At 42.6% G+C, this 14,236-nt stretch overlaps 1 protein-coding gene and 1 long non-coding RNA gene across 2 annotated transcripts in view; both read left to right on the forward strand.

Annotated features, from left to right (window-relative positions):
• The first annotated feature begins 8,293 nt into the window (after positions 1 to 8,293).
• Gm31928 lies at positions 8,294 to 10,564 on the forward strand. The gene is made up of 3 exons (XR_379225.4): positions 8,294 to 8,497; positions 8,638 to 8,727; positions 10,435 to 10,564. It is a non-coding gene; the product is annotated as a predicted gene, 31928 (long non-coding RNA).
• A 3,453-nt stretch (positions 10,565 to 14,017) lies between these two features.
• Positions 14,018 to 14,236, forward strand: part of Ets1 (E26 avian leukemia oncogene 1, 5' domain) — a 121,580-nt gene continuing 121,361 nt past the window's right edge. Inside the window, exon 1 of the mRNA NM_001372534.1 lies at positions 14,018 to 14,091. The gene's annotated coding sequence lies outside the window, so the exon portion shown is untranslated. The remainder of the gene's footprint in view (positions 14,092 to 14,236) is intronic.

Genomic DNA, 14,236 nt, shown 5'->3' on the forward strand with positions numbered 1-14,236 from the left:
AGATAATGAAATCAAACAGAGCAAAATGATAGAAAAATGTGTGAGTTAATATACACACATTCTAGAGTTGACCACAGGCCTGGAAAGTTTCCATTTAAGCTATATTTATTTTCACTGTTGCTCTCATTATAACTGAATAATATACTTTCATTTTTACTAAATAATAAGTCTGATTTCATGTCAGGTAAAACAAAGAATTTAGCAACATCATATTTCTTCACCATTTTACAAATATCTACTTATCTTACCCAGGTTAAGCTTTCACTCCATCTTATAAGTGCTAGTAAGTCACTTATGCTGTATCTATAGATTGATCCTAAAAGCTGAACTTTGTGTTAGGATGATGATGCACTAAGACGAAGTTTATAAACTGGAGAACTGAATCGTGTATCATGCACCTCGACTTTACAAGACAAATCATGATTCCGTGTCACTGAATTTATGGACCACTGAAAATTCTTCCAAGTTTTAAGGTCAGGTGCAGCTTCTGTCCTGCATATTGTGGTGGCTAATCTCAGACTACATTCTATGTACAGGGCTCTCTGCCTCAGCCTTTGTGCTCCCTGGTGTGTCTTTGTTTTGAAGCAGGATAATCTTTCAGCTCCCATCCAACTTTTAGATTATCGGTTAGCTCTATTTTTTCCACATTCTGATGCTCTGATTGGAAACATTTCCTTTCCTACCTATTGTTCATCTATCTGAAGTCCCCACAGTTTCATAAACCTCACCCTCTGCTTCTCTTTGATCCCATTTTCATTTCATTAGAGTACATCTTTGTTTTTTTCCCCCAGAAAGGTTTCACTGGAGGGAAATATTTATGCGTTTTGTCCGTGAGTCCGAAAATAGTTTTTTTTAGTTTTAATTTTGTTGCTAGCTAAAGTATGAAATTTTAGGGTTAAAAAAACTGTTTCTTTAAGCTTTTTAAGACCTGGCTTTATTATCCTCTAATGCCAAGTCCTAATATAATGTGTAAGCTGGTGCCCATCTTATTCCCTGTTGTTGTTGGTAATGTCTCAGCTTCTTTCTGGAAGGTTTTTGTGTGTTTGCTTAGGTCTGGATGAAATTTCAGTTACAAGGAGGTAAATTTCTTCAGTTTCCTTCTACTGTTTTTTTCCTCTTTATTTTCTTCCCTTGCTGGGAACTATGAGGCAAATGCTGGAGCCCCTACACTGACCTTCTGTCTCTTAACTTACATTATTTTACATTCCATACTTTTGCACGCATTGGATTTTTGTTCCCAGAGACTTCTTTGGCTTCTGTTTATTCACTTGAGTTTTTATTGGGCCAACTTAGATTTTAGCATTCATAATTAATCAATTCATCTACCAGTGACTTGCTTAGTAAATGTCTTCTTGTTCTGGGATAAAAATGAAGCCCACAAAGGTTCTTTTCTTTTAATGACTGGGGAGTCAAACAATTAAGACATGACCAAGTAGAAATGGAGTATGTTACATATGGTATATGGAATATACTGTGTGTATAAAGCAGGTAGGTAGGATGGGAAGGAAGGTAAAGGGGCTATGTAGGAAAACCTCATGGTCAAGAGCACAGCATCTCCAGGTGGATTCCAAGCATTTCAATTGGGCTGGTTTAATCACTTTGTCTAAGGGGCCACCCTGGGAAGGTGAGCTCACCTTAAGCCCTGTTAAAGAGATAGAAGAAATAGCCCTTTGGTACTATATTGTACTTTCCCTTGCCGAGCACACCCATACAACAGTAGTAAGTCTGCTGCTTTTCTGACTTACCAATCTCATTTTCCTTTCTTCTTTTTACCTCTTTCGTAAACATGCCTTCCCAACTCCTTGAACTTTCCCCCACTTTGGACTTCCTCCCTCTTTTGAAGCGGTTCTCAACCTTCCTACTGTGTGACCCTTTAATATAGTTCCTCATGTTGTGGTGACTCCCAACCATAAAATTGTTTTTGTTGCTACTTTATAGCTAACTTTTCTACTGTTTATGAATCATAATGTAAATATCTGATATGTCAGATATCTGATATGTGACCCCCGAAGGGGTTGTGACCCATAGGTTGAGAACCACTGCTGGAAAACCCCTTCTCTACCACCATGTGGCTGCCTGTTGGCTGTGCATCTGACCGTCTTTCCACTCCATTCATAGATTTTTTTTCCCTTTTTCTCTTCTTCACTCCTCCTCTGGGCAGTGGTAGAGGTTTTGCAGCTTGCCAGCCTTAGCTTCGTTTGTTTGTTTTCCCTCCTAAACTCTAATAAGATTGCCTTGGTATCTCCATTTGAGTCCATTCTTGAATCATTTTATTAATGAGACTAAGAATATCCAAAGGGGCCCTGGTTTCTCTGTATCAAAGATGGGTGGTTTATCGCCTGTGAGACAGTCAGGTAGCCTCATGAGTTATTCTCTTCATGTGCCATTTGCTAGGTGAGGAAGATAACCCTGAATACCTGTAGTGGGAAGGGTTGGTGCAAGGGCTTTGGGGACGAAGCTTCCTTGCTCTCTGTCTTTTTCATAGTGGCCATAAATAATGTTCTGAGAAAGTCTTAACTATGTCTAAAGTTTTAAGATACTCACATTTTGCTCCACTTGATGCCATCAGAGACTCCATTTGCAACTAACCTTGAAGGTTCTTAAATAAAACCAAAAGTACATTTTCTAATGGATGCATGATTGTACATAACCTACTTGTATTTATAAGCAAGTATGTTATACTTAGAATTTCTTCAGGAGCACACATCAGGTGAAATTTTGGCAATGCAAGATAAGAAAGGCAAAATTCTTGGCCTGAATGTGAAGTAATTCCTGAGCATGGCAGTGATTGCAGCTCTGATGTGTGCGCAAGGCGCCTGGGATGTGAACTGGGGATGCGAATACTCAATTAGCTGATGTTGTTCCCTCTGAAGAGTGAAGACAAGGAGAAGGAGGAGGAGAAATGAGGGAAGACTGAATACAAGTTGGTTATGGAGACAAGATGGAGAACATTTCCAATGGTAGAACCCATGTGCGGAACCCATCAACAGATGGATTTCAATCTTTTGTTTTCTGTTGCTGTGGAAAATACCATGAACAAAAAAGTAACTTGGAAAGGAAAGAGTTTATTTAGCTTACACTTCCAGCTAACAACAAGTTCATAACTGAGGGAAGTAAGGACTGGAAATCGAGCAGGAACCAAAACAGAATCCATGGAGAACACAGCTTACTGGCTTAGTCCCTCCTGCTCACACTCAATTAGTTTTTTTTAAATAAGCAAGGATCATGTACCCAATGGTGACACCATCTATGGTGAGCTAAGTCCATTTGTGTCAATCAACATGAATACAATTCTATGAAGGTATGGTCAAAGGCCAATCTGATCTGGACATTCCTTCTATTGAGACCCCTCCCCATTCTCAGATGACCCATGGCTGTGTCAAGTTGACAGTAAAAATCCAACCAGGACACCAGGTACATGTGGCATTCTCCAAAGTGACATATGGAGCATGGGACCCAGTCTCACACCAGTGGATTAGCTGCCATTGTGTCGTTCTTCCAAAGTTGTATCTCTGTGGGCTCGAATAAAGTAAATGACATATCATTTCTAGACGGTTGGCTACTTTACTGTGTTGTGCCCAAGTTAGCCTCCCTTTCGTACTCATCAATTGGCCCTTGTTGGCTAATTTAAAGTAAAAGACTTCCTAGTCTACATTTCAGCCCTTATATATTTAACAAGCAACCTAGGAGATTGGCCCAGTTCCAAACTCACAGATTCCTAACCTGGCTGGAACCACAGGCTTTGACTAGTCCAGTGCAGGAAACTTATCACAACATCCCTGCCAGCTGCTCAGTCAACACTGTCTCTGCCCACCGAGGGCTTTCCTAGCTACTCATTTCTGTTTTGAACAGCTCCAATGGTTCAAAGGCTCTCTAGAGGTTCAAAAGCTCTTCGTCATTTTGCTCTGAAATACGCTCCCTGGTAGTGTTTATCCATTGATCCAAATTGTGTGATGCTGGGTGTATTAGGAGACAGTCACAGTTCCAACAATGAGGTATTCTAACAGGCTCCTGCAAGGAGACAAGGCAGGATTCATCAGAGTGGCCACAAACAGCATCTCCAATGCCTTCCATGCACAAACCCCTTCACATTAAGTGCGGTCTCTCTCTCCATTCGTTCATTTTAATTCTCAACATCTTAACAGAAACTAGATCTTTTTTGGAGAGTACAGGCAGTGGTAAGGGTGTGGCATATACCTGGATCCAACACTGCTGCATTTGGTGACACTGCTGAAGCCAGGAGGGACATAGTCAAGCAGGAGCCGCCTCATAATAGATGCTTATTGGTTGGATATCACCATCCTCCAGAATCCCACTTGCTGATACGTGGGTGTCAGCATCCCCTGAGATAATGAGATGTGCTGGGGCTGTGTCCTTCAGACTCCCCCCACTTCACACCAGAATTGCAAGTCCCAGGCGGGATGGAACTGATGATAAAAGCCAAACATCAGAAGCCTCTCTGTATCTTGTCCGTGGATGCGCTCCAGAGGCATCTGTGGTGGGAGATACTCGCATTTTTTTGAGGGTCACAGACTGTCAGAATTGAGAGATATGCAACCCGTTCCTGATGTCCAGACCTTCATTAAACTGTCCATTTATAGCTTACAGGGACCAGGACTTGAAGGAATCCATCTTGTGAGGTATGGGCACGATGTCCCAGGAACTCAGCAGTGCAGAAACTGTACATTGGAGCTTCAGGCAACCTGAAATGTAGTTCTATCTTTCCACAAAATAGAACTGTGGATTCTAGGAATGCCTATGCCTTTTAAACTGCGGGCAAGTTGAGTCTCCCTTCTGTGTTCAGAGTCTATGGTGGAAATTTCAATCTCTTCCCAGGCTCTCTACGATGTGGAATACAATTGTAGCTGGTTCTTCTGCCAGAGAAAAGATGGACTTTTCTGTGTCAAAGGCAGTATGCTTTCAACTCTTCTTATCCTCTCTCTGCTGGAGCCTGCAAGAAGGAACTCTAGAGTCTGTTTTTCACATAAGAGGCATGCAGCCTGATACCAGGAGCTCATGAACGAGAACCTGCCCTCATCCCTGAACTGAAAAGCAGAGCTTTCCCTTCCAGGAAGAGATTAGAACTCAGGTTACAGAGTTGTGGAATCAGCTAGTCACCCATCTTCCACAGAGAAGATGACAGGCATTACATTGCATTGTTTCAGAGAGAAGGAAGTGGAAAATACTAAAGTCCAACAAGTCAAAGGAAGAAGCAAAATAGGAAATCCCTTTCCTTTCCTATGGAGCACAGCAAGCAAGGAAGGAGAGGCGGTTAGGACTGGGGAGCATACAGCCAATGCACTCTGAGTCTCCCATTGGAGACATTCACAAAATCAACTCCGTAATTCTTCACTTCACAGAGGAGCACAACAACTAGAGAGAGAGAGAGAGAGAGAGAGAGAGAGAGAGAGAGAGAGAGAGAGAGAGAGAGAGAGAGAGCTTATTTCTAAAATGAAGACAGCAGTTAAGTCTTGTGATTTATCTCATTGCTAAAAGTGTCAATATGACACAGAGCACTGTTCTGATCTCAGTTTCTAGCTTTTGAGGAAGATATGTGAGAATTTTCAGGCAGGTATTTAAAATATATATATTGTGAAAGGCAGACTTTATTGTTAAGATTTATGACCAAGAAAAAGTACATTAAAATGCCACCTGCATGAGATCTGTCTTATTGAATGAAACATAATACTTATTCATGTAGGAAAGACATAAGTAGTGACTCCTACAGTACTGCCCATTCTAGATGACAGATTAGAGATCCACTGGATCTGCTTCTCTTCATATTTTCTAGTTTCCCAGTTTTTAAATAATTGACACATTTTACTCTTAGTTTACAAAAGAACAACTTGAAGGAAAAAAAAAGTATAAGACCAGGTTGCTTTGGAATTGGAGAATAGAGTCTTTGGAGCCAGGGCTTTAGCCCAGCAACTTATTCAGCATGGTCAAAGCTCCAAATGCCACCTCTATAGCCCGACCATCATGACACAGAGAACAGCTCAGTCTCAGACAGTGATGTTTCAGGGAAGATCACAATGTCGACACAGAATCTTCACCCAGAATGCGATTGCACTCTGATCACTTGAATGGTAGATGCACCCTAGAATCTTCTGTTATCTCTGACCCATCAGAATACTGTGCCTGGTTAGAGCACAAAGAAATTACACTTCAAGAAAAATTTTGCTTTTATTGTTCTCCTATCTTTTTCCCCTTTTCAGAAGTATCTACTATCTTAACATTCATAATTTCAAAAATGTAGGGGTTTTGTCATTTTATTTTGTTTAGTATGACATGGTAGGGGCAGGCACATGGGCATGGAGAGCAGAGGGTTACTTTCATGAATTAGTTCTCTCTTTCCTCCTATCGTGACTTCTAGACTCCAACCCGGGCTTCTACAGCAAGCACGTTCACCCACCGAACCATCTGGTTCACCCCGCTCCCACATCCCATCTATTTTTTTAATGCCACTAAAATAAAATTAAAAGTGCTCTCAGCATTGTGTTGTACCTCAGCCAAGGATGAGCTGGGGTGTGAAATGACAGGAGGTGATTTGCTCAGTGTCTTCAGATGATGAGACAGGTACTTGGTATTCATGAGTGGGTCACAGAGAGTAAGGTCGGCATTGTTGGTGGCTTCTGGCTAGTATACAACTTAAATTCAAAGGTATGTGGTTTTCCTTACTTGGTTTAAAAAAGCTGTTGGGGGTAGATGGGCTTGTAAACCACTGGCTTTTATAGCCAAACCTTACTCTCTATACTCTGTCCTACTCTGAAATCAGGACCAGGATACGACTGCTATCCACATGCTTACCGTGTAGGATGCTCTGTGGCCAGTAACAAGTCATAACAGGACTAACACAGCTCGGGTGGCTTTTAGACCTCAAACTCACGAAAAACGAACTCAAAAATGATGCTATGCTCTACCAATTTAGACAATTCCATAGCAAGCATTGAGCCAAAGGCTAACGTGCTCTGTGTGAGATTCAGACCCCACTCCAGACGCTGTCTGGCTTTTGGCTGTGCAGGTCACTGTAGTAACTACAATGGTCTTCATAACACTAAATAGATAATAATGGTATTCAAGGGACACTGAAAAACTGCCTCTTAGCCAACTTTGTGGGTGGTGAAGACATTGTCTCTGTCTCAACTAAAACTGTGGAATGTGAAGAAACCATACTGTCTACCTTCTTTCAAGGGTCATAGTAACAAAAAAGAACAAAAGAGAAAACTTTGTAGAAATTTCTTCCAATGGAGATTATAGAGTGCCCAAATCACAGTTTCTTTTATGTTACTCCTCCTTAAGGAAAAAGAAAGTGGAGGATGTATCCAGACAAGGCCTTAAAGAATCAGGGAATGCCAGACCAGATGGAGGCCAAGTTACCCTGATAACAGCCCAAAGGGTAGTGACTCACCCTGTCTATTTACACAGCCTGCATTTTCTGGTCAATTGTCATCTCTTCACTTTGTGCTACATAAAAGGTAAATTATTCTCCTGACAGGTTTATTTTTTTGTGTTGCTTGGGGGAAATAGTTCATTGTGCAACAGTTTTATGGTGTCTACCAGAGGTGACCAAGGCTGCCAGAGTTTGGTATTATGTTATGTGACACCAGCAGAAGTAATGAAAAGATCAAAGGACTAAAGCCAGGAGTCCCAGGTGCAGCTCAGTGTGGGAATATTTCCTTAGTGTCGACAAAATCCTGGGTTTGATTCCCAGCATCACAAGTTGAGAAATAATCAGATGAGTTAGGTTCTGTACATCCAACATCTAAATAATCATGTTTATCCCTTTATCTATCAAACCATCCATCTGTCCATCTAGCTATTTACCATGCATTAATAGATTTATCCACCCATCCATCCACTCACTCACTCATCCATCTATCATCCATCCATCCAGTCATCCACTGATTCATCTATCTATCAAATATTTATTTAGCCTTTATTTGGATTTCAGGCAAGGACACAAGATAAGTGTTGAAAGAATAGTGATAAAAAGACTAATCCATTTCTTCCTGCTTTTTCCACAAGTAAGAAAAATGAATATTGAAATAGATCAATATAGCTTTCAGAAGGAAAATAGTATGTGGTGGAAACCCATAGTGAGAAGACGGTACCTAACGAGAGACAGGATACAGAAAGATCCAACAGCATCTCCTTGCCGGGGTAGAACCCTGGCTGATGCCGGATACAAGAGTGTGAGACATCTGGATCTTCTTAGCCCGTCTTCTCAAGTCCCTGAGCACAGAAATGGTCTCTGCTGTGTTCAAGAAGAAAAGGAAATATGGAAGATAAAGATGTCAGCAACAAACCTGGCATTTGGTTGAATGATATTTTAAAAGGGCTCAAGAACAAATTGATGCAATTCCTATCATTCATCAGCCCTAAGCCAGTTCAACGACCGCATTAACAGTCAAAAAGGGTGGCTGTCTGTACATCTCTCAGCACATGCGTGGCTGCAGGTGGCTGTGGTTATTGCACTTAGGGGATGGCTGAAGCTATGGTGAGTTTTCTGGGGTGCATCGGTGTTCTTTCTTCTCCCTATGGGGCTTGAAATATTCAGGGAAGTCCATTGTTTTTGGTGTGAACATGGGGGGGTTGTTCCAACAATAGTTCAGGTTAATTATGATCTTGCTTTTTCAGTGTGACTATTTGGCTCGTGCCACTTCTCCAGCCTCTTCAAAGATGGGCAGCATGCAGGGGACACTGATTCCTGACCATGTCACATTGAAGGTATGCAGCAGCCTTAGCAGCTTTCTCTTGATCCGGAGATTAGTCTCTCTAATTCTTGTTTATTTATACTTGAAAGGTGAGGAGGTTGCAGATACCCAAGGATGATTTCCATCCTGAAGACTCTTGGCTTCCGAGTTCTTGGTCACTGTGTTTCTGATCTCAGAAGCATTTTTTTTTTTTTCTGAGCAGATGATATTGAGTTAGCCCCATGGAAGGAGGAGACGCCTAAGGCATGGAGTTTAGGCCACCACTTCCCATGAAACCTGGAAGAGGGAGAGTTCAGAGGGTTGTCAGAACCCCTTGCAGTCTCCCAACCAAAGAGGGAAAGTTGAGGATCATTTTTACCCACCACAGACTAAGGACTGCATTAATGGTTTTAGTGTTCTCCCAATGAAAGCAGGCTGCTAGGGAAACCCAAAAAGTTGGCCCTGTTTTGGTGTCTTGGGAAGGTCTAACTTTGAGATTGGGCTCAGGCTACAATTAGTGGACAATTTCTAAAGAAAGAAATTCTTTACCTATTCTCCTGTGTAGGCCACCAAGGCATAGCTGCTGCTGTCTGCCAGACCCAGGACACCCTCTCTAGCAAACACATCTTAATTATCTTTCTGGGCATTGAACCAGCCTCTCCTGTCCTGATTAGCAGCCCAGCATGCAGCCAAGAAACAGGCAGGCCCATGGCTTTCCTCTGATATGCAGGAAGTCTGTAGGAGTGGAATAAAAAGCAAAGTCTTGGCTTTAGCCATAACACTAATCAATAGCTACAACCTTTCCTTTGAGTATTTCATTCAATACACAGTGCTCATAGACTTTTCTAACCTTCCTAATAATCTCATGTTGTGTCGTATAATTATTTCATTATATATAAGGAAAAGAAAGACCATAACATAAATGAAATGCCCATGGCAGCACAGGAAGAAACAGGGCTGAGATTTGACTAGGTGAAGTTAGCCCTTAAATGTGTTCTAGAAACGTATGTTATAACATAATCTTTATCAGGTGGAGACTCTTGGTTTTGAATCTCTAACCTTCTAGTTTGTAGATGTTACAACCATATGTTTATCTTGTCATTGAGACCAAAAGTGTCCTGTGAGTTAGGATGACAGTGTGAAAAAAGTGAGAGATATTTTGACAGAGAAGGGGCAAGGAGGACAGAAGGACAGGGGAAGAAATAGGGGTCACAGAAGGAGGTGGCGAGAGATGGGGCTTTGCTAGGATACTAGATAGCCAGCACTCAGCCACTGCCTTTATTCTGAATCTGTGGGTTCCAACGACTGCTCACCAACCAGGATAGAGCTGGTGTGAGGAAGCATAGCAGACGTCACCCAATCTGCTCTGTGGGAGATCCATTTGGGACCCTGTGCCTAGCCCACTTCATATTACAGGAAAGAAGTTTAAAACAGAAAGCTGGTGCAGGCGAGAAGGGTGCAACAATTTATCAGGTCCCAGAGGACAGTGCCAGGGAGTCCATTTTCCCCTTAGATAGGCTTTCTGGCACACACAGAAGGAAGAACGCCTGGCTTCCAGATGTGGGCACGCACATGTGAGCCACCAGAGTTCCAAATGGGGGCTCAGGACAGGAGCTCGGCGTTTGATCATGTGAAAGAGAGCGATTCATTACAAAGTACAGGCTAAGAGGTTCCAGAGCCCCAGTGTGACTAGACAAAGGTTCTCTGCTCCTTGATTTCCTTTTATCTCATTCTTCTGCAGCCTCTTCGATGTCTGGCGACAAACTGAGCCTATAATGGAGTCTGGATTTTTACCTGTACTGCTTCAATATTTTGTTCCGATGTCACTTTCCTGTGTAAAGAGAGTCTTCCAAGCATCAAAAAAGGCAGTTCCCTCTTAAATGAGCGGGAAGAAATGAGGTAATATGCTAGGTATGGTAAGTTAGTCATGTTTTGCATGGGGTTTCCTTAAATACATTGGTGTCCCCCATTTTAGGGTTAGCTTTTTATGTGGAAAGTGTCATAAACTGCTGGAACAGGGCTCTTACCATTTAGGGCCTGGGGTAGAAATAAGAGAAGATTGCGGAAGGATTGACGGCCCTCACCACACATTATGTCCAGGAATTTACCTTCTTTTCTTCTTTAGGAGGTATTGACTTGCTTGGTAGTTTATTAGCATGAGGAAGGGGAAGTGGCATCTTCACGATGTAAACAGCCATGGCTTGCAGGTCATTGCACTGGAGATTCAAACAGGCGCTGGCTCAGCTGTATCTGCACTATACTGACCTCACTTATTTAGGCTAACCTATAAACTTTCCGCTAAGGGACAACAGATCATTATGGGTTTTTTTTTTTTTTTTTCATTCTCTACAGTGACAGCTTGATTCAAGCTAGAGTCAACTAGGAAGACGGTTTCAAGGAGGGTTGGTCTCCATCATATTGGCCCATGGGCCTGTCTGGGAGGAACTTTAAAAAAAACGGAATCAGTCAAGGAGAGAACACCAACCCTGGATGCAGGTGGTGGAGCCATTTTATGGGCTGGGCCCAACACGTTGTGTGTGAATGAGAAAGGCTAGCAGAGCAGTCACACGCACGCACTCATTTCTCTGGTCTCTTGGCTGCAGATGTTGATGTGACTAGATGCTTCATGTCCTTGACTTCTCTGCACTGGGGACTGTCACTTGGGAATGTGAGCTAAATGTTTTCTCCTTGAACTTGCATTTTGTCAGGGAGCCATCTCTATGGAATGGAGAGCCCACGTTCCTAGCCATTATCCCATCTTTTCTTCTGGATTTCAATGTAAGTAGCCTACCCAGTGTATACAGCGCAATGGGTTGATCACAGGACTTCCTATGTGGTATGCCAGAACTTTAGCAACCTCAGTTCATAAGCTCTTTTAGAGGATCATTTGTCTTTGCTCTGGGCCATCTGTGTGATAGCAGCACTTGTTCCCCTTAGGTTTATTTAATACAAATCAAGATAGAGTAATTGTTTCTTATGGTAGCATACATCATGTTATTATAACATCTTAGAGACTGTGTGGGTATGTGCTCATAGTGTGTGCAGGCCAGAGGTTGATATCAGATGTATTCCTCAACCATTTTTTTAAAACATGTATGTCTCTCCCTTATGTGTACCACTTCCCACACAGTGTCATCTTGGCCTATTCTTTGACTTTACCGGAGTGCATGATGCATACATTTATTAAACTAAACTGGCTGAGCAATACCAAGGAATGGGTTGTCTTCCAAGTGATGTTAATACACAGGAGATAATTGATTCAGGATCATCTGGACTGCATTTCTCTTAACTGGAGCTTGTCAATGCAGCCAGACTGGCTGGCCAGCCATCTCCAGAGACTTTCCTGTCTCCACCTCCACCACTAAGATTTCAGGTGCACAATGCCACACCCAGCTTTCCTGTGGGCACTGGGGATTGAACTCAGATCTTCCTGCTTACATAGCAAGCTGTTTCCAAAGGTAGGTGTCTAGCTTCGTTATTTCTTTTGTATGTAGATATCTACCGAATGCTGCATTTCTGAGGACACTGTCTAAAATAAAATATGCTGTGTTCCTGGACATCCATTGTCTAGGCACATTATGCTGGCAATGGCTTCTGCACCATTTTGGATTTCTGTTCTAGTCTCTTCTGCACTAGGGCAGGTTGTAGTAGAGGACAAGGCTAAGGTCCTAAAGGCTGACTTTGTCTGGACTCTACTAGACAAGTGCAGGGCAAAAAGCCCTTCATTAATTACACTATACACTTTGATAGAGCACAAATTGACATCTATTTTTCCCAGTTCTCGTATATGAATAGTGGTTACAATTATAAATAATTGTGATGGATTTAATTGACCACATTTAAGCTGGGCGGCACACCAGAACTGACTGGGCTTGAGGGGACAGGCTGAAGCTTCCAGAAATTTCTCTCACAGCCCAGATTATGCTTTCTGGAACTAGTTGGTGTTTGTGACTCTCTTCCCACAGTAGTGTGATCTGGTTAGATTCCCAGTGCTGAGACCAGTTCTTGGTGCCGACATTGGTTAAACTAAGTGGACTGAGCCAATAGGAAAAGACAGCTTTTATCTACATCGTGTTAATACACAGGAGGGGAACACGGGCATTAGTTCCTGTGTGAGCTGCAAGCTACCAGCGATGGATAAACATGATGATTTTCTGAATGACATTTTGGGTCTTTGTGGAATTTCAAGTGGAGTAGTTGTGTCTTCATTAAGAAGGGAAGGAAGCAATTGACTCATCCATTACTCAACATCAATGGAATCTTAGGGCAAAAGTCTTGGAACTGCAAGCAATATAAACTTTTCCAATTTTCCCCTATTCATAGAAATGAGATTTCACTGTAACATTATCGTCATGCCCTTAAGTGAAGAAGTGATATTGTGTATGTTTGCCTAGAGTTGCTTAAAACTTTCATATTGCGTATGCTTTGTTAAAAAGAGACATTTATGGATATTTCTTCCTTTTAATCACTACATCATGGACAAATGAAATCCACTAATGTTCATCGATGGCCAGATCACCTGGAACAATGCTTAGAAGAGATGCCTTACTTTTTGGAACCTCCACCTTTGCTTTTGGCCGTCTCCCCCTCTGCATGCAGTCAGGGAAACATGACAACAATTTAATCCACGCTAGTGAGTGGAGACCGGTGAGATCATCTGATGCGATCTGAGCCAAAATCTTCTTATTCACGAAGAAATACACTGTGGTGTTTCTCATGGCAGGCCCAATATGAACAAGGCATACTTCACACATCAGGTTAATAAAGAGTCACAAGAAACCTAAGTAGGTGAGTGGGTGTCAGGCATCCTGCTAGAGACAGCCCCCTGAGTGGTTTTACAGGACCCTCTGCCCCATGATTCAAGGCCTAGGCTAAATGAACACAGTTTCACTGAGAAAGTCAAGCCATGTGGGGCAGAAGTAGTCACATGTCCAGTAGAGCACCAATCTGGTGCATGCCAAGTGTCTCTGTCTCTCCCTCCCTCCCTCCCTCCCTTCTTCTCTCTGTCTCTCTCTCCCTCTCTCCCTCCCCCCTTGCTCTCTCCCTCCCTGCCCCTTGTGCACTTTGCCCCGGATCAGTAATATTTAGTTGAAGTATCAGTAGAAGGATAAAACTAATCAGGTGTAATTTAGCGCTGCCACAAACAGCTCCCCTTTAGATCACAGTGCCTGCCCTGGAGACCACTGCCTTGGTGCCAGAGCCTGGCTGAATACCGCCTCTTCTGCTTCCCTAGCTTGACCACACCCCCCATTTCAGGAGGCAGCTCTATTAGGAGTATTATGGTCTCTGCATCCTCTTTAGCCCGGGAGCCAAGGATTCCCCGCAGGTAGTAGCTGGAAAGAGCCGCAGACCTTCGGTGAAGCTCACTCCATTCCTCACCCGTCTCTGCAGCAAATTAGTAAGTGAGAGCTGAGTTTCTGTCGGAAACTTTCTTTTCACTTTTCCTCCCACCACCCCCAAATTTTACGAATTAAAGGGTAAATTGTGAAACTTTCAGGATGCAGCTGTTTCTCTTCTTTTTTTTTCCGTCTTTGCCTTTTCAC

Source organism: Mus musculus, chromosome 9, assembly GCF_000001635.26.
Source record: "Mus musculus strain C57BL/6J chromosome 9, GRCm38.p6 C57BL/6J".
NCBI classification, from domain to species: Eukaryota; Metazoa; Chordata; class Mammalia; order Rodentia; family Muridae; genus Mus; species Mus musculus.